The 19,673-nt window shown below is 37.8% G+C and overlaps 1 protein-coding gene and 1 long non-coding RNA gene across 8 annotated transcripts in view; one reads left to right on the forward strand and one right to left on the reverse strand.

Moving 5' to 3' along the window:
* Positions 1-9,625, forward strand: part of LOC113601895 (uncharacterized) — an 89,473-nt gene extending 79,848 nt beyond the window's left edge. Inside the window, exon 3 of the long non-coding RNA XR_003423220.2 lies at positions 8,898-9,625. This is a non-coding gene — a long non-coding RNA (uncharacterized LOC113601895). The remainder of the gene's footprint in view (positions 1-8,897) is intronic.
* NRG4 (neuregulin 4) overlaps positions 1-19,673 on the reverse strand; it is a 190,103-nt gene that overhangs the window by 133,135 nt on the left and 37,295 nt on the right. The gene's annotated exons all lie outside the window — the stretch shown is intronic.

Consider the following 19,673-nt stretch of genomic DNA (forward strand, 5'->3'; position numbering starts at 1 on the left):
ATAAAAAATGTTAAAAGGAATCTTTCAAATTGAAATGAAAGGACACTAATAAGTAACATGAGAACATATGAAAGTATAAAATTCAGTGATAAAAGAAATTTCTTAGTTAATTCAGAATACTTGTAATGATGGTGGGTAAATCACTTATAACTTTAGTATAAAGGTTAAAGACAAAGGTAATAAAAATAGCTATAACTACTATAATTTCTTAACGGCTACACAACTAAAAAAGATATAAATTGTGACATCAGAAACAAAGTGGAAGGGTATAAAAATGTTGTGCTTTTGTTTGTGTTGAAAGTTAAATTGTTATCAGCTTAAAATACACTATCATTACTATGTTTTATGTAAGCTTCCTGTTAACCATAAAAACCTATAGTTGATTTACAAATGAGAACGAGAAAGGAATCTAATCATAACACTACAGAAAATCATCAAATCACAAAGAAAGCAAAAGAGGAAGAGAGGAACAAAGGAATTACAAACCAACCAGAAAACAATTAACAAAATGTTACTAGGAAATCTATACCTGTCAATAACTGGTTTAAAATTAAATGAATTAACTTCTCCAATCAAAATACAGACTGGCTGAATTCAATGAAAAAACTCTAACCAATCTTATGCTGTCTAGAAAACAGTTACTTAGCCTTAAGAACACATATATACTGAAAGTGAAGTAATGGAAAAAGATATCCCATGCAAATGGAAATGGAAACCAAAAGAAAATAGGGTAGCTATATTTAGCAGACAAAAAAGATTTTAAGTCAAAAAAAGTGTAACAAGACACAAACACAGTAATTATATGATGTTAAAGGGTAAATTCATCAAGAGGATGTAACAATTTTAAGTATTTATCCTCCCAATATCATAGCACCTAAATATTATAAAGCAATTAAAAGATCTGAAGGGAGAAATAACCATCAATACAATGATTAACAGGGAACTTCAATACCCAGCCTTTATCAATGGATAGATCATTCAAACAGAAAATCAATAAGGGAACACTGGACTTAAGCTACACAATTAGATCAGATGGACTAAACAAATAGATATAATATTCCAACCAACAGCAGCAAGATATGCATTTTTCTCAAGTGCACATGGAATTCTCCAGGATATATCATAAGTTAGGCCACCAAAATAAAAATCTTAATTCATATGAGAAGATTAAAATCATATCAACTATCTTTTCTGACCACAATAGTATGCAAATAGAAATTCAATACAAGAGCTGGTACAAAGTCACATATGTGTGAAGATTAAACAACATGTTCCTGAATAACTAATATGTTATAAGTCAAAAAGAAATAAAAAATACATATCTTGAAACAAATGAAAATGGAAACACAACATACAAAACTTTATCAGATGCAAAAAAAGCACTTTTAAGAGGAACGTTTGCAGCAGTAAACACATACATTTAAAAAGAAAGAAAGCCCTCCAATAAATAACCTAACTTTACATCTCAAGTAACTAGAAAAGAACAAAGTCCAAAGTTAGTAGAAGAAAGGAAATAGCAAACATCAGAGTGAAAATAAATGAAATAGAGACTAGAATGACAGACATCAATGATGAAACAAAGACCTGTTTTTTTTGAAAAGACAAACAGAATAAAGAAACCATTTAATGAACTAATAAAAAGGAAGACACAAAATCAGAAACAAAAGAGACATTACAACTGAGAACACAGGTATACTAATGATCATAAGAGATTACTATGAATAATCATGTATCGACAAATTAGATAATCTGGAATAGATAAATTGCTAGAAAAATAAAACCTACCAAGACTGAATCATGAAAAAGTAGTCACCTTGAACAGACTGATTTCTAGTAAGGAGATTCAATCAGATTCAATCAGATTTGAATCAGGGAGATTCAACCTCCCCCAAAACAAAAGTATAGGACCAAATGGCTTCCCTGTCATATTCTATCTAACTTTTGAGGCATATATTTAAAGAATTAATACGAATATTTCTCAAACTGTTCCCAAAAAAATGAACAGGATGGAATACTTTTACAAACTCATTTCACAAGGCAAGGATTATCCTGATACCAAAGCCAGAGAAGGACACTACAAAAAAAAAAAAAAAAAAAAAAAGGACAGGACAATATCTCTAATGAACACAGATGCAAAAAATCCTCAACAAAAAACTAGCAAATTAAATTCAGAACCACAACAGAAGAATCATACAACCTACTCAAGTGGACTTTATTCCTGGGATGCAAGGATGGTTCAACACATGCAAATCAATAAATACGATTCACCACATTAACAAAATGACAAAAATCCTACAATCAGCTCAATAGATGCAGAAAAAGCATTTGATAAAATTCAACGTCCTTTCATAAGAAAAACTCTCAACAACTTAGGTACAGAGTAAATGTACCTCAACATAATAAAGGCCTTATATGACAAGCCCATAGTTAACATCGTACTGAATGGTAAAAAGATAAAAGTATTTCGTCTAAGATCAGGAACAAGACAAGGATGGTCACTCTCACCACCTACTGTTTAACTCCAGCATAGTTAACTGTGTCATATTACTTTCAGGTGGACAAAATAATGATTCAATAATTCTAGACATCACCCAGTACACATCACAATTGCCCTCCTTAATCCCCATCTCCTAATTCACCCATTCGCCAACACACCTCCTCTCTGGTAACCATCAGTTCTGATACTTCAGAAACTGTTTCTTGGTTGGTCTCTTTTTTTTCCCCATTGCTCTTTTGGTTTATTTCTTAAATACCACATATGAGTGAAATCATGTGGTATTTGTTTTTCTCTGACTTATTTCACTTAGCATAATACTCTCTAGTTCCATTCATGTTGTTGTAAATGGCAAGTCTTCATTTTTTACATGGCTGAATAATTTTCCATTGTGTATATAAAACACCTCTTCTTGAACCATTCACAACTGATGGATACTCGGGGGAATTCCATATTTTGACGGTTGTAAATAATGCTGCAATAAACAAAGGGGTGCATTTATCCCTTTGAATTAGTATTTCTGTATTTTGGGGATATCCACTAGTGCAATTGTTGGATCCTAAAGTAGCTCTACTTTAAACTTTTTGAGGAACCTCCATACTGTATTCCAGAGTGGCGGCACCAGTTTGCATTCCCACCAACAGTGCAAGAGGGTTCCCTTTTCTCCACATCCTCGCCAACACCTGTCGTTTCTTGTGCTTTTGATTTTAGCCGTTCTGACAGGTATGGGGTGATAGGTCATTATAGTGTTGATTTGCATTTCCCTGATGATGAGTGATGTTGAGCATCTTTTCATGTCTCTAGGCCATTTCTGTGTCTTCTCTGGAGAAATGTCTATTCATGTCTTCTCCCCATTTTCTTTGAATTGTTTGTTTTTGGGGGTGTTTACTTGTATCAGTTCTTTATATATTTTGGATATTAACACTTTATCAGATGTCATTTGCAAATATCTCCTCTCATTGCCTTTTAGTTTTGTTGGCTGTTTCCTTTGCTGTATAGAACCTTTTTGTTTTGATGGAATCCCAATGATTTTTTATTTCTCTTCCCTCAGGAGACCTATCAAGAAAAATGTTGCTAAAGCCCATGTCAGAGACATTACTGCCTGTGCTCTCTTCTAGGATTTTTATGGTTTCAGGTCTCACATTCAGGTCCTTAATCTATTTTGTTTATTTTTGTGCATGGTGTAAGAAAGTGGTCCAGTTTCATTTTTTTGCATGTTGCTGTCCAGTTTTCCCAACACCAATTGTTGAAGAGACCGTCTTTTCCCCACTGGATATCCTTTCCTACTTTGTTGAAAAGTAATTGGCCATATAATTGTTGGTTCATTTCTGGGTTTTCTTTTTTATGTGTCTCTTTTTGTGCCAGTACCATACTATTTTGATCACTATAGCTTTGTAATATATAATATAGTCTGGAATTGTGATACACTCCAGCTCTGCTATTCTTTTTCAAGGTTGCTTTGGCTATTCAGGGTCTTTTCTGGTTCCATATTAATTTTAGGATTCTTTGCTTTAGTTCTGTAAAAACTATTGTTTGTGTTTTGATAGGGATTGCATTAAATGTATAGATTGCTTTGGCTACATAGACATTTTAACAATATTTTTTCTTCCAATCCAAGAACATGAAATGTCTTTCCATTTCTTTGTATCATCTTCATTTTCTTTCATCAATGTTTTATGCTTTTCAGAGTACATATATTTCACCTCTTTGGGTAGGATTATTCCTAGGTATCTCATTATTTTGGGTGCACTTGTAAATAAGATTATTTCCTTAATTTCTCTTTCTGCTGCTTCATTATTATATCTGGAAATGCAACAGATTTCTACACATTGATTTTGTATCCTGCACCATTACTGAATTCATTTATCAGTTCTAGCAGTTTTTTGGTAGTGTCTTTTGGGTTTTCTATATAGTGCATCATGTCATCTGCAAATATACAGTCAAAGTTTTACTTCTTCCTTACCAAGTCAGATGCCTTCTATTTCTTTTTGTTGTCAGATGCTGTAGCTAGGACTTCCAGTAGTGTCTTGGATAAAAGTGATGAGACAGACTGAACATCCTTGTCTTGTTCCTGACAAAGCTCTGTTTCTCCCAGTGAGTATGATGATTGTTGTGGGTTTTCCAAATGTAGTCTTGATTATTGTGAGGTATACTCTCTGTAAACCTACTTTGTTGAAGACATTTATCATGAATTAATGTACTTGTCAAATATTTTTCTGTATCAGAATGATCATATGGTTTTATCTTTCCCCTTTTGATATATCATGTTGATTGATTTACAAAACTGAACCACCCTTGCATCCTGGGAATAACTCCACTTGATTGTGATAACTAAATTTTTTAATATATTATTGGATACAGTTTGCTAGTATTTTGTCAAGGATTTTCACAACTATATTCACCAGATTTATTGGCCTGTAGTTCTCTGTTTTGTGGTGCCTTTATCTAGTTTTGGTATTAGGTCACTCTCACCACTTTTATTCACAGTACTGGAAGCCCTACCCAGGGCAATTAGGCAAGAAAAAGATTTAATAGGTATACAAATCAGAAAGAAAGAAATACAGCTCTGTTTCTAGAGGACATACTATATATAAAAAGCCAACACACTCCAACAAGAAAAACTGTTAGAAGAAATCAATGAATTCACTAAAGTTGCAGGATACAAAATCAATATATAAAAATCTAGGTGTGCTAGAGAGGTGGAAGATAGTGGTAGAGGAGAGCTCTAAGCTTGTCTTGTCCCACAAAAACAACTAGATAACTATCAAATCAGCATAAATACCCCAGAAATCGACCTGAAGAGTAACAGAACAAACTTCACAACTAAAGGAAGAGAGGAGGCCACATTGAAGAAGGTAGGAAGTACAGCGATGTGGTTCAGGGGAAAAGGGATCATGGATGCTGCAGAGAGAAGGGAGCCAAGGCCACTGAGAAGTATGAGACAAACACACAGGGGAATGCACAAGGACAACATTTTCCCAAAAGCACTGGCTTGAAAAACAAGAGGGGCTGAATTTCGTGAGTTCTTACAACCAGTGGGGCTTAAAGCCTGGAGTATTAAAGATCAGTCATCTTTGCTGGGATAGACCCCAGAGGGCACTGTGCTACTCCTGGAGCTAAGGCAGGCAAAAAAATCCAGGGGCAGATAGTGCGGAGACTGTGATCTGAAGAATGCCTAAGGACGGCGGAGGGGAGGTGCGGGGGGGGGGGGGGGCGGAGGGGGGGGGCATTGTTTGCTTTTCTGGGAGCACATCCCTGAGAAGCAGCATTCATGGAGATGCCTCTCCGGGAACAAAGGAGCTGGCTGGCACCATGTCCCTATACCGTCGATCACATAAATACAGAGCTACCTGCAGGAAGCAGTGCAGCGCCCACACTGGCTGCCAAACTTTCTTACACCAAGCCTCACACCACAGTGTGCTGATGGGATGACTCTTCACAGTCAAGCTTGCCTTAGTCCCAGTGCAGAAGGCCCTTCCCCAATAACACCAGCATAAACCCCTGCCCACATCACATCTCCCGACCAAAGAGTTCTGCAGGACCTCAGTTCTGGTGTAACTGGTATCAAGTCTCATTTCACAACCAGACAAGAGCACATCTAGTTAAAACTTGTCACACTCAGACCAGGAACAAAACACTGCCCACAATAGGCAAAGATAGCATTTGTAGATCTGAAGCATCTGAAGGATGGAGCAGCTAAAACACAATAGCAGAGCACACGCAGCACACACCAGAGACACGCCCTTAAAATGCCAGGCCCTGGGCACTACATGACCTCTTCTTCATAAGACCATTACTTTTGGAGTAGGAGACATAACTGGATTTTCAAAATTAGAGAAGAAGGCAGAGACCTAAACAAAATGCCAAGACAGAGGAATTCATCCCAAATGAAAGAACTAGATAAGGCTAGGGCCAGACATCTAAGTGAAGAGATGTAAGTAACATGTCTGATGGAGAATTTAAAGCAACAATCATAAAGATACTCACTGAGCCTGAGAAAAGAATAGAAGACATCAGTGGGACCTTTACAACAGAGATGAAAGAGTTAGGAAACAATCAGAGATGAACAATGCAAGAAATGAGATTGTAAATAGCTTGATGCAATGAACAACAGGCTGGAAGAATAAGAGAAACAAATTAGTGAACTAGAAGATAAAATAATGGAAAATAATAAAGCTGAACAAAACAGAGACAGAATTGTGCAACATGAGAATAGACTTAGGGAACTCAGTGACCCCATGAAATGTAATAACATATGTATTATAGGAGTCCCAAGAAGAAGAGAAAAGGGGACAGAAAATTAATTTTTGACTACTGAAAGATTTTATTCTTACTACTCAAAATGAAGAATACTGTTTTAGTATTCAATGTCTTAGACACAGCACATTCAGAGATGTCAAAATAATGCAAATAACTGATCCATATTCATCCTTCTCAGGAGCATCCTTGTTCATTATGGTTCAGAGGTGCTACGCTCCCAGGTTCAACCCTATTTCTATACATTCTCTTCCGTGGAGATCTCATCCATTCCCATGGCTTCAATTATTACTGTATTGAAAAGATTCTCATTTGTTATTTACAGCCCTAATCATTCTGATAAAGCTCCACTTTTGAACACTTAAATGAAAGTACCCTACTGCTACCTTAAAGTCAAAACACATCATTAAACCAACAAGTACTTACTGAGTCCTTAGTTTATACCAGGCAAGGAAAGCTACACAAAAGAATTAAAACAATTTTGGGGGGTGCCTGAGTGGCTCAGTCGGTTGAGCTTCCGACTTCGGCTCATGTCATGATCTCATGGTTGATGAGTTCGAGCCCCATGTCCAGCTCTGTGCTGACAGCTCAGAGCCTGGAGTCTGCTTCGGATTCTGTGTCTCCCTCTCTCTCTGCCCCTCCCTTGTTCATGCTCTGTATCTCTCTGTCTCAAAAATAAATAAACATTAAAAAAAATATATTAAAAAAAAGAATCAAAACAATTTTCTACTCTTAATTTTCTACTGAGTATATACAGTCTAGTTGATGAAAAACACAAAAACTTCAACAGTAAATGTATAGTCCTACAAAACAGCTTATATATACCATATATACATAAATTACACAGTTAATTGCTATAGTACATTGTTATAATATTGAGAGTTCCCAATTACCCATCAGTTTACATTAATAAAAACAAAATCTCGAAAAATCCTTGCAACCTTGGAGAAAGCAAAGATTTATTAGAATATAAAAATATTGGGGTACCTGGGTGGCTCAGTCAGTTGAGCATCCGACTTCGGCTCAGGTCATGGTCTTGCAGTCCATGAGTTCGAGCCCCGCATCAGGCTCTGGGCTGACAGCTCAGAGCCTAGAGCCTGCTTCTGATCCTGTGTCTCCCTCTCTCTCTGCCCCTCCCCTGCTCATGCTCTGTCTCTCTCACTCTCAAAAATGAATAAATGTTAAAAAAAAAGAATATAAAAAATTTGAACCATAAAAAAATTGATAAATTGACTTGATCAAAATAAAAATGTTTGCTTAACACGATTAAGAAAATGGAAAGGGAAGCCATAGACTGGGAGACATATTTCTTACACAAGTATCTGACAAAAGATTTGTATTATAATATATAATTTTATATATTATCATAAATATTAGCTAATAATTCTGCTAGTATATAGTATATATTTACATATTAAAATATGTATATATGTGAAGTATTGCAACTATTTCACATATATATGAACTATTTTTAAAAATGGGCAAAGAGGTGCCTGGGTGGCTCAGTCGGTTAAGCGTCTGACTTCAGCTCAGGTCATGATCTCACGGTTCGTGGGTTCGAGCGCCACGTCGGGCCCTGTGCTGACAGCTCGGAGCCTGGAGCCTGCTTTGGTTTCTGTGTCTCCCTCTCTCTCTGCCCCTCCCCTGCTCACGCTGTCTCAAAAATAAATAGATGTAAAAAAATTTTTTTTTAAATGGGCAAAAAATGTGAAGCCATTTTAACCAAAGAAGATATATGAATAGTTAACAATCACATGAAAAAGATGCTCAGTATTATTAATCATCAGACAAAGACAACTCAAAACCATAGTAAAAATCTACATACCTGTTAGAATGTCTAAAATGAGAAAGGCCTGTCATCACTAGTGGAAGTATAAAGGGGTACAAAGACTTTGAGAAATAGTGTGATAGTTTCTTATAAATTTAAACAAATACCTACTATGGTAGAAAGCCTTTAAGGTGAACATCAGTGAATTCCATTTCTGATATTTATGCTATTTGTCTAATCTTCTCCTCTTGAATGTGGGCTAGACTTACTGGTTCACCTCTACAGAAGAAATATGACAGAAGTGATGAGATGTCGCATTCAAAACTAGATAATAAAGACTGTAGCTTATGTCTTATATGCTCTCTTTTTCCCTTTTAGATTGCTTTGCTCTGGGGGAATTCAGCTGCCACATAATGAGGCAGCTCCGTAGAAAAGCTCATATAACAAGGAATTAAGGACTGACAGCAGCCATATGTATTACCTTAGAAGTGGATTCTCTCTGTCAAGCCTTGCGATGAGCAAAGCCACAAATCACCTTGACGCCTTGACTGTCCTGAGCCAGAACTATCTCACTAAGTCATTGCTGTATTCCCCACCTTAAGAAACTGTGAGATAATAAATTTTTATTTTCAACTTCTGAGTATTTGTTATACAGCAATAAATAACTAATAAACCTAACATATAATCTAGAAATTCCACTCTTGTGTATTTCTCCAGGAGAAGTAAAAAACATTTCTGCACAAACATGTACGTGGGTATTCATTGTTCCCAACAGCCCCAAAATGGAAAAATGCAAATGTCCATCAACAGGTGAAGGGATAAACTAGTATACATCAGAGTTACTCAGAAGGTCTGTTAAAGAACAGCCTGCTAGGCTCTACCCTCAGAGTTTCTAACTCAATAGGTCTGGTATACGGTCTGAGAATTTGCATTTGTAACAATTTGCCAGGTGATGCTAGTGCTGCTGGTCTTTGACCACACTTTGAGAACCACCAGATTAGTCTACAATTTGAATGTCTATGGTATTCTGTGCTGTATAACATCTTTTAGTACCGAGTAGATCCAAAGGACACTACCAGGTTTATGAAGGGAATAAAATTCTTATAGGAAAAATGAAGAATGAATCATGTAGAGAAAAGATAAAAAGTAGAAACTCAAAAACTTTCTTCATTTACTACACTGGATTTTTCTTTAGTCTTTATAGTCTTTATATGAATATGCTTTACTTCCTTAACTAGACTATAGGTTTACTGAACCAGGAATTGCGTCTTAATCATCTTTATTCCTCTGCCTAATCTAGCCTGTTGCTTTATTAATGGTAGACGTTTAACAAATATTTTTTAGGAATTTATTGTTGATGGCTGACTGCTAGAGTCACTTATAATTACTTACATTTTACTAAAAATATTAGAACTTTGAATAATTATTAAGGCATTCTCTTGAAAGAGCATATCAGTCTTTCCATATTTCATTTTAATGTATATGAGTAAGGCAAATTATCACCACCTCAACCATCACCTTCTTAAATATAAGCTATATAGAAATATGTGTTTCAGGGGCACTTGGGTGGCTTAGTCAGTTAAGCATTCAACTCTTGGTTTAAGCTCAAGTAATGATCTCACGGTTCATGAATTCAAGCCCTGCATAGGGCTCTGCACTAACAGTGCAGAGCCTGCTTGGGATTCTCTCTTTCCCCTTTCTCTATGCCCCTACATTGCTCATGCTTTCTCTCTCAAAATAAATAAACTTTAAAAAGTAAAAAATAAATAAATAAATTTAAAAAATATTTGTTTCATGAACTCTAAAAAATAATTTTGTATGGAATGACATGGAATTCCCCAAATGAACATACCAGTCAGTGACATGCCTTTAAATCACATTTTTACAGGTTCTATAAGTTCCTCTGGTTCACCTTCTAAACATGAGAAAGAATGTTAGCTGCTACTAATCTTATCTCAAAAAAATTCATCAACCAGAAAACTTGCTGAAATTTTTCAATACCCATGATGGTTATGCCTTTGCAATATCCCAAACAGATTACAGTAGAAGAGCTAAGATGGTGCATTAAGTAGTAGGACCGTAGGCTTGCTACCTCCCCCAAACACAGCTAGAAAAATACTGAATACCCAAGAAATCAATCTGAGGACTGCCAGAACAAACTGCACACCTGGAGGGAGAGAGGAGGCTACGTTGTAGAAAGTAGCAGGTATGGAGATATGGTTTGTGGGGAGAGAGGGATTGAGGGGGCTGTGGAGGGAAAGGGTGCCCTGGTCATAGACAGAAGTGAGAGAGAGGAGCACACAGGAGATCACACAAGGAAAACACTTCCCCAAAGCCATTGACTGGGAAAACAAAAGAGACTGATTTTCATGAGTTCTGATAACCAGCAGGGCTAAAAGACTAGAGTTTTAGAGGTCCATGCTGTGGCTGGTATAGAACCTGAGGGTGCTCCAGTGCTCCAGTAGAGAAGACAGGCAGGTAACCCGAGGGCAGAAGGCTCCATCTGAGGATTGCCTGAGACACACTGAGACAGATGGTTCTCCCTTCTTGGATCACATCTGAGAGAGGTGGCATTGCCTCTCTGAAGACAAAAGAACCAGCAGGTGCCACTTCCCTCCTTGTCCCTCAGCATAGGCACAGAGACACCTGCTGAGTTCCTGCCACACCAGGTCCCTCAAGTTCAAAGTTCTGGATCTCAGCAGACCTGGCTGCGATAGAGCCCAAGATGCACTGCACTACTCCAGGCAGGCAAGCAACCCAGAGACAGACTGCATGAGAACAGCCATCTGAGAACACCTAGAACTCATGATGCAAAATTGTTCCCTCTTCTAGAAGGGCTTCCCTGACAACAGCAGGCTTGAGCTCCCCTCTCCAGGGACAGAGGAGCACCCTGGCACCATTCCCCTCCTCAGCTTAAACTAACTTTGGTAAACAGCACAGTGCCAACATTGGCTGCCTAATCTGGTTACACCAACCCCCCTGCCTCCCCTGTGCTCTGCTGGTACTGCTTCTCTCCAGAAAGTGTACCTGAGAACCAGCACAATGGGCCCCTCCCCCAGAAGACCAGCACCTCTACAGGAACCATAGAGTTCTGCAAAGTTTCAGCTCTAGTGGAAATAGCATCCAGTCTCTTTTAACAGACACTCCAGAGCACACCTAGTTAAAACTGGCCATACTCTGGCCAAGATCCAAACACTACCCACTACAGGCAAGGAGAAACTCTGCAGATGACTAACCAAATAGATTACAGTCACAATAACAAATTAAACAGAAAAACATCTCCTTTGAAGATAGTGGCTTAAAACTAGCATTTTTCTTTTCTTCCTGGAAAAACCGGACTCTACTGATTACTCCAGGTTACCAGCAAATTTTGAAATCAGGTAGTATCACTTCTCAGCCTTCTGGCTTAAGACTGTAACAAGAGAGAAAGAAGGGTATTACATAACAATAAAGGGGTCACTCCAACAAGAAGATCCATAGCAGTTGTAAATATCTATACACCCAATGTGTATAACACTTAAAAAAATATATTAACAGACATCAGGGGAGAAATTGATAGTAATATAATAACAATACACTAAATCAATGGCTAGATCAGATAAGGCAACAGTGGCTTTGAACAACCAAGCAGGTCAGATGACTTTATACCGAACCGTCTAAAAAGAAGAGAATCTACATTCTTCTCAAGTGAACATGGAACATTCTCCAAGATAAGTCACATCTTAGGCCACAAAACTCAATAAACTTAAGACAACTGAAATCTGATATATCAAGCAGCTTTTCTGGCCACAATGGCATAAAACTAGATAGAAACCAATTACAAAAACAAAACAAAACTGTAAAAAAAACCACAAATGCATTAAGGCTAAACAACATGCAACTAAACAGTTAATTGGTCAATGAAAAAAATCAAAGAAAAAATTGAAAAATACCTGGAGACAAATGAAAATGGAAACAATTCAAAATCTTTCAGACACAGTAAAAGTAATTCTAAGAGGGAAGTTTATAGTGATACAGGCCTATCTCAAGAAACAAGAAAAAAATTCAACAATCTAACCTTCCACCTAAAGGAACTAGAAAAAGAAGAGCAAAGCACAAAGTTACTAGATGGAAGGAAGATCAGAATGGATATAAGTGAAATACAAATTAAAAATTATATAGAAAAGATCAATGAAATTAAGAACTGGTTCTTTGAAAAGATACGCAAAATTGATAAACCTTTAGCGAGATTCATCTAAAAAAGAGAGTGGACTCAAACAAAATCAGAAATGATACCACGTGATTTCACTCATATGTGGAACTTAAGAAACAAAGAAAAAAGGAGAAAGAGACAAAACAAAAAGAAGGACTCCTTTAACTATAGAGAACAAACTGATAGTTACCACAGGTGAGGTTAGGTGGGGGATGGGTGAGATAGATGAAGGGGATTAAGAGTACATTTTACCTTTTTAAAAAATGTTTATTTATTCTGATAGAGGAAGAGCTCACGCACACTCATGAACAGGGGAGGAGCATGGGTGCCTGAGTGGTTCAATTGGTTAAGCTTCCAACTTCAGCTCAGGTCATGATCTCACGGTTCATGGGTTCAAGCCCTGCATCGGGCTTTGTGCTGATAGCTCAGAGCCTGGAACCTGCTTCAGATTCTGTGTCTCCCACTCTCTGCCCCTCCCCTATTTGACTCTGTCTCTCTCAAAAATAAATAAAACATTTAAAAAATTGTTTTTAAACAAGGGAGGAGCAGAGAGAGAGGGAGAGAGAATCCTAAGCAGGCTCTACATTGTCAGCACAGAGCCCAATGCAGGTCTCAATCCCACGAATGACCTGAGCTGAAATCAAAAGTTGGACACTTAACTGACTGAGACACTCAGGCAACCCAAGACTATACTTATTTTGATGATCAGTATACTGTATACCTGAAACTAATATAATACTGTATGATTATGTTTACCATGGTGGAATCAAAATTTTTAAATTTAAGATACAAAAACTGAGTAACAATAAAATCAGAAAAGAAAGAAATTACAACTAATGTCACAGAAATGAAAAGGATAAAAGACTACTATGAAAAATTATAAGGTAACAAATTGGACAACCTAAAAGAGGTGGATAAATTCCTTGAAACATATGATCTTCCAAGACTTACTCAGGAAGAAGTGGAAAACCTGAACAAATTACTAGTAATGAAAATGAATTGGTAATCAAAATACTCACAACAAAAAAACGTCCAGGACCACACTACTTCACAGGTGAATTCTATCAAATATTTAACATTTATTTATTTTTAAGAGACAGAGAGAGACAGAGCGTGGGTAGGGGAGGGGCAGAGTGAGAGGGAGACACAGAATCCAAAGCAGGCTCCAGGCTCTGAGCTGTCAGCATAGACCCCGATGTAGGGCTCAAACTCATGAGCCGCGAGATCATGACCTGACCTGAAGTCAGACACTTAACCAATTGAGCCACCCAGGTGCCCCTATCAAACATTTAAAGAAGAGTTAAAGTCTCAGAGTTAAGATGGCAGAGCACCATAGAGACCCTGAGCTTGTCTTGTCCCTGAAACACAGCTAGATCAGCACCAAACCATTTTGAACACCTAGGAAACTGATCTGAGGTTAAACGCAACAATAAGCATAATGTCAACCAAAGAACTTGGCAGGTACATGGTGCAGAGAGATGAACTGGGGAAGAGAAAGGCTGCAGAGGTTAGGGGGCTGTTTTCTTGGAGAGAGGACCAAGAGTGAAAGAAAAAGGGGGAGAATGTGGTGCACTGGGATCATGCAAGAGAAGCATTCCCCCCCAAAAGTAGCCAGAGACAAAGAGTGAAAACACTCGCAGGGGACTGAACAAGAAATCTGTTCCCCAAAACCATTGATGGGGAGAAAGGAGAGGGTTTCAATATCAACAGGATTCTATAAACAGTGGAGTGGAGAGTCTGAAGTTTTGGGGCTCAGTGCCTGGTGGTGCTATGGTGAGGAAGCTGGATGGATCCCCAAGAGCAGGCAGCACAATCTGAGGGGTCCCTGTGCCACATGGGGAGAAGCAATTCCCCTGAATGAAGTGCATCTGGTAGACACCATATGGCCTCCCCACAGGCAAAGGTCCCAGCGGACCCCAGAGAGTAGCCATATTTGCTGGTATTGGAACAAAGATGCCATAGTGCGGTAAAACCTGGTGTCAGCTGTGTGTTGTGACTTGCCATAATGTGTGATCCCCTGCCACTGCGCACTCACATGAACGTTTACTGGGGCAAGCCAGCACCCCGCCATTGCTCAGTGAAACATCCCCAGACAGATGGCGTGGGTCCAAGCCACCGGGTTCTCTGAAGTGTGGGGTAATCACATCTCAGATAAAACTCTGGAGGGAATTGCCATCTGGCAGATGGACAGCTTGGACATGGACAGGTAGAGGCAGGGAGTAGACAAAGACCTGAGACAGAGGAGGGGTGCTTGATCCTGGGTTGGTGAGAGTGCAAAGCTCCTGTGCCAGGGACAAGGGAGATGAGCAAAGCCACTTCCACCTCTCCCCCACACACACATCTGGGCACACACATTCCCACCCCAAAAAGCTAAGCAACACCACCTAGTGGAGAATGGAGCTGTTACACAAAGCTCCACCCAACTGCACCCTCCAAGCACATCCCCCAGAAGACAAGCCCAAGTCAGTCCACCTACTTAGTGTATGGACTATAGAGTCATACTGTAGTTTCAGTTCTAGGGAATCTGGATATAACTTCATTTGGGTCTCATTCTGTTTGCTGATTCACTTGTTTGTTGTTTTCCTTTGTTTCTATTTTTTACTTAAAAATTGTTTTCATTCTTTCTCTTTCTTAGGATAAAGAGAGAAAAAAATTTTTTTCCTTTTAAAAAAAATATTTTTTAGTGTTTATTTATTTCTGAGACAGAGAGAGACAGAGCATGAGTGGGGGAGGGGCAGAGAGAGAGGGAGACACAGAATCCGAAGCAAGCTCCAGTCTCTGAGCTGTCAGCATACAGCCAGATACGGGGCTTAAACTCACAAAATGTGAGATCATGGCCTGAGCTGAAGTCAGTTGCTCAACTGATTGAGCCACCCAGGCGCCCCTTTTTTCCTTAAAAAAATTTTTTTTATTCTATTTCCTTTCCTTTATTCTATTTTATTATATAATTTTTAAAATTTTTTATTTTCTTACCTTTTTATTCCTTTCCCTTTTTTCTCTGGTCTATCAAGCTTCTTTCAACAAGAACACTGAAACACACCTAGGATCAAGGTGCCTATTTGATTTTTTATTTTGTTTTTAATTTTTTTATTTTAATTTTTAATTTTATTAATTGTTTCTTCCTCTAAAATGACAAAATGAAAAATTCACCCCAGATGAAAGAGGAAAAAATGACAGTCAAGGACTTAACACAGATGGAAGATGTCTGAACATCCATTATACTACCTGGGTTGAAAAAGGAATAATAATACTACCTGGGTTGAAAATAATACTACCTGGGTTGAAAAAGGAATAAATGACACCAGAGAATCCCTTTCTGCTCAGATAAAAGATACAAAATCTAGTTGGGCCAAAATTGAAAATATTAAAACTGAGATGCAATCTCAAATAGATGCCACAAGGGCAAGGATGGACCAAGTAGAGCAGCAAATCAGCAATACAGACGATAAAGTTATAGAGAATAATAAAGGAGGAAAAAGAGGGAAACAAATGCAAAAGATCATGAACAAGACTCAGAGAACTCAGTGACTTATTTAAAAGGAATAACATCCAAATCATAAGAGTCCCAGAAGATGAAGAGAGAGAAAACAGGGCAGAAGGTCAATGTCAGCAAATGATAGCAAAAAAGTTTCCTAATCTGGGAAAGGACATGGACATCAAAACCCAAGAGGCACAGAGAACTCCCATTAGATTCAACAAAAACCGACCATCACCAAGGCGTATCACAGTCAAATTCACAAAATACATAGACAATGAATGAATTGTGAAAGCAGTTAGAGAAAAAAGTCCTTAAACTATAAGGGAACACATATCAGCAGACCTATCCATAGAAACTAGGCAGGCCAGAAAAGACTGGCAAGATATATTCAATAATGCTGAATCAGAAAAATACGCAGCCAAGAATCCTTTTTTTTTTTCAATATATGAAGTTTATTGTCAAATTGGTTTCCATACAACACCCAGTGCTCATCCCAAAAGGTGCCCTCCTCAATACCCATCACCCACCCTCCCACCCGCCATCAACCCTCAGTTTGTTCTCAGTTTTTAAGTGTCTCTTATGCTTTGGCTCTCTTCCACTCTAACCTCTTGTTTTTTTCCTTCCCCTCCCCCATGGATTTCTGTTAAGTTTCTCAGGATCCACATAAGAGTGAAACCATATGGTATCTGTCTTTCTCTGTATGGCTTATTTCACTTAGCATAACACTCTCCAGTTCCATCCATGTTGCTACAAAGGGCCATATTTCATTCTTTCTCATTGCCACGTAGTACTCCATTGTGTATATAAACCACAATTTCTTTACCCATTCATCAGTTGATGGACATTTAGGCTCTTTCCATAATTTCAGCCAAGAATTCTTTATCCAGCAAGGCGCTCATTCAAAAAAGAAGGAAAGAGTTTCCCAGACAAACAATAACTAAAGGAGTTTGTGACCAGTGAACCAGCCCTGCAAGAATTTTAAAAGGGACTCTTTGAGTGAAGAAAAGACAAAGCAAAACAAAAAAGAACAAAAACAACAAAGACTAGGAAGGACCACAGAACATCACCAGAAACACCAAATCTATAGGCAACACAATGGCACTAAATACATACCTTTCAGTACTCACTCTAATGTAAATAGACTAAATGCTCCAATCAAAAGATATAGGATATCAGAATGGATAACAGAACAAGACCCATCTATATGCTGCTTACAAGTAACTCATTTTAGACCTAAAGACACCTGCAGGTTGTAAGTTAGAGGATGGAGAACCATCTATCATGTAAATGGTCATCAAAAGAAAGCTAGAGTAGCCATACATATGTCAGACAAACTAGATTTTAAAATACTGTAACAAGTGATGAAAAACAGCATTCTATCATAATTAAGGGGTCTAGCCACCAAGAAGATCTAATAATTGTAAACATTTATACTCCAAATGTGAGAGCACCCAAATACATAAATCAATTAATCACAAACATAAACAAACTCATTGACAGTAATGTCATAATAGTAGGGGACTTCACCACCCCACTTACAACAATGGACAGATCATCTAAGCAAAAAAACCAACAAGGAAACAATGGCTTTGAATGACACACTGGACTAGATGGACCTAATAGGTATATTCAGAACATTTCTTCCTAAGGCAGCACAATACACATTCTTCTCCAGTGCACATGGAACATTCTCCAGAAGAGGTTGAATATTGGGTCACAAATCAGCCCTCAACAAGTGCAAAAAGATCAAGATCATACCATGCATATTTTCAGACCACAAAGTTATGAAAATCTAAATCAACCACAAGAAAAAATTTGGGAAGATATGAATACTTGGAACTAAAGCATCCTACTAAAGAATGAATGGGTTAACCAAGAAATTAAGGAGGAAATTAAAAAGTACATAAAAGCCAATGAAAATGAAAACACCACAGTCCAAAACTTTGGGATGCAGCAAAGGAGGTCAAAAGACGGAAGTACATAGCAATTCAGGCCTCCCTAAAGAGGGAAGGTATCAAATACACAACCTAACCCTAACCTTACACCTAAAAGAGCTGGGGGGGAAAACCCAGCAGATAAAGCCCAAAACCAGCAGAAGAAGGGACATAATAAAGATTAGAGCAGAAAGCAATGATATTGAAATCAAAAGAAAAAAAAACCAGAACAGATCAATGAAACCAGGAGCTGGTTCTTTGAAAGAATTAACAAAACTGATACCCCCCACCCCCCAGCCAGATTAGTCAAAAAGAAAAAGGAAAGGATCCAAATAAATAAATTCACAAACGAAAGAGGAGAGAACATAACCAACAATACAGAAATACAAGCAATAATAACAGAATAGTATGAGCAATTAGATGCCAAGAAACTGGGCAATCTGGAAGAAACGGACAAATTCCTAGAGACCTATAAACTGCCAAAACTGAAACAGGAAGAAATAGAAAGTTTGAGCAGACCCATAGCCTGAAAGAAATTGAATCAGTAATCAAAAATCTCCCAACCAACAAGAGTCCAGGGACTTTAGGAGGGAATTCTATGAAACATTTAAAGAAGAGTTAACACCTATTCTTTTGAAGCTGTTTCAAACAATGCAAATGGAAGGAAAACTTCTAAACTCATTCTATGAGGCCAGCATTACCTTGATTCCAAAACCAGACAAAGACACCACTAAAAAGGAGATGATTTCCCTTTTGAACATGGATGAACATGGATGTAAAAATTCTTAACAAGACACTTGAAAACAAGATCCAACAGTATGTTAAAAGAATTATTCACCATGATCAAGTGGGACTTATTCCTGAGCTGCAAGCCTGGTTCAATATCCATAAATCAAACAATGTGATACATCACATTAATAAAAGAAAGGATGAGAACCACATGATCCTCTCAACAGATGCAGAAAAAGCATTTCACAAAATACAGCAAACTTTCTTGATAAAAACCCTCAAGAAAGTAGAGATATAAGGAACATACATCAAGATCATAAAGGCCATATATGAAAGACCCACAGCTAATATCATCCTCAATGGGGAAAAACTGAGAGCTTTCCTCCTGAGGTCAAGAACATGACAAGGATGTCCACTCTCACCACTGTGGTTCAACATAGTGTTGGAAATCCTAGCCTCAGTAATTAGACAACACAAAGAAATAAAGGCATCCAAATCAGGAAGGAGGAAGTCAAATTTTCACTCTTTGCAGATGACATAATACTCTATGTGGAAAACCCAAAAGACTCTATCAAAAAACTGCTAGAACTGATACATTAATTCAGCAAAGTCATAGGATATAAAATCAATGTACAGAAATTGGTTGCATTTCTATACACCAATAATGAAGCAGCAGAAAGAGAAATCAAGGAATCAATGTCATTTACAATTGCACCAAAAACTGTAAGATACCTAAGGAATAAATCTAACCAAAGAGGTGAAAAATCTATACACTGAAAACTACAGAAAGCTTAGAAATAAATTGAAGACAAAAAAATTGA

The sequence above is a fragment of the Acinonyx jubatus genome, chromosome B3 (genome assembly GCF_027475565.1).
Source record: "Acinonyx jubatus isolate Ajub_Pintada_27869175 chromosome B3, VMU_Ajub_asm_v1.0, whole genome shotgun sequence".
In the NCBI taxonomy this organism is placed as follows: domain Eukaryota; kingdom Metazoa; phylum Chordata; class Mammalia; order Carnivora; family Felidae; genus Acinonyx; species Acinonyx jubatus.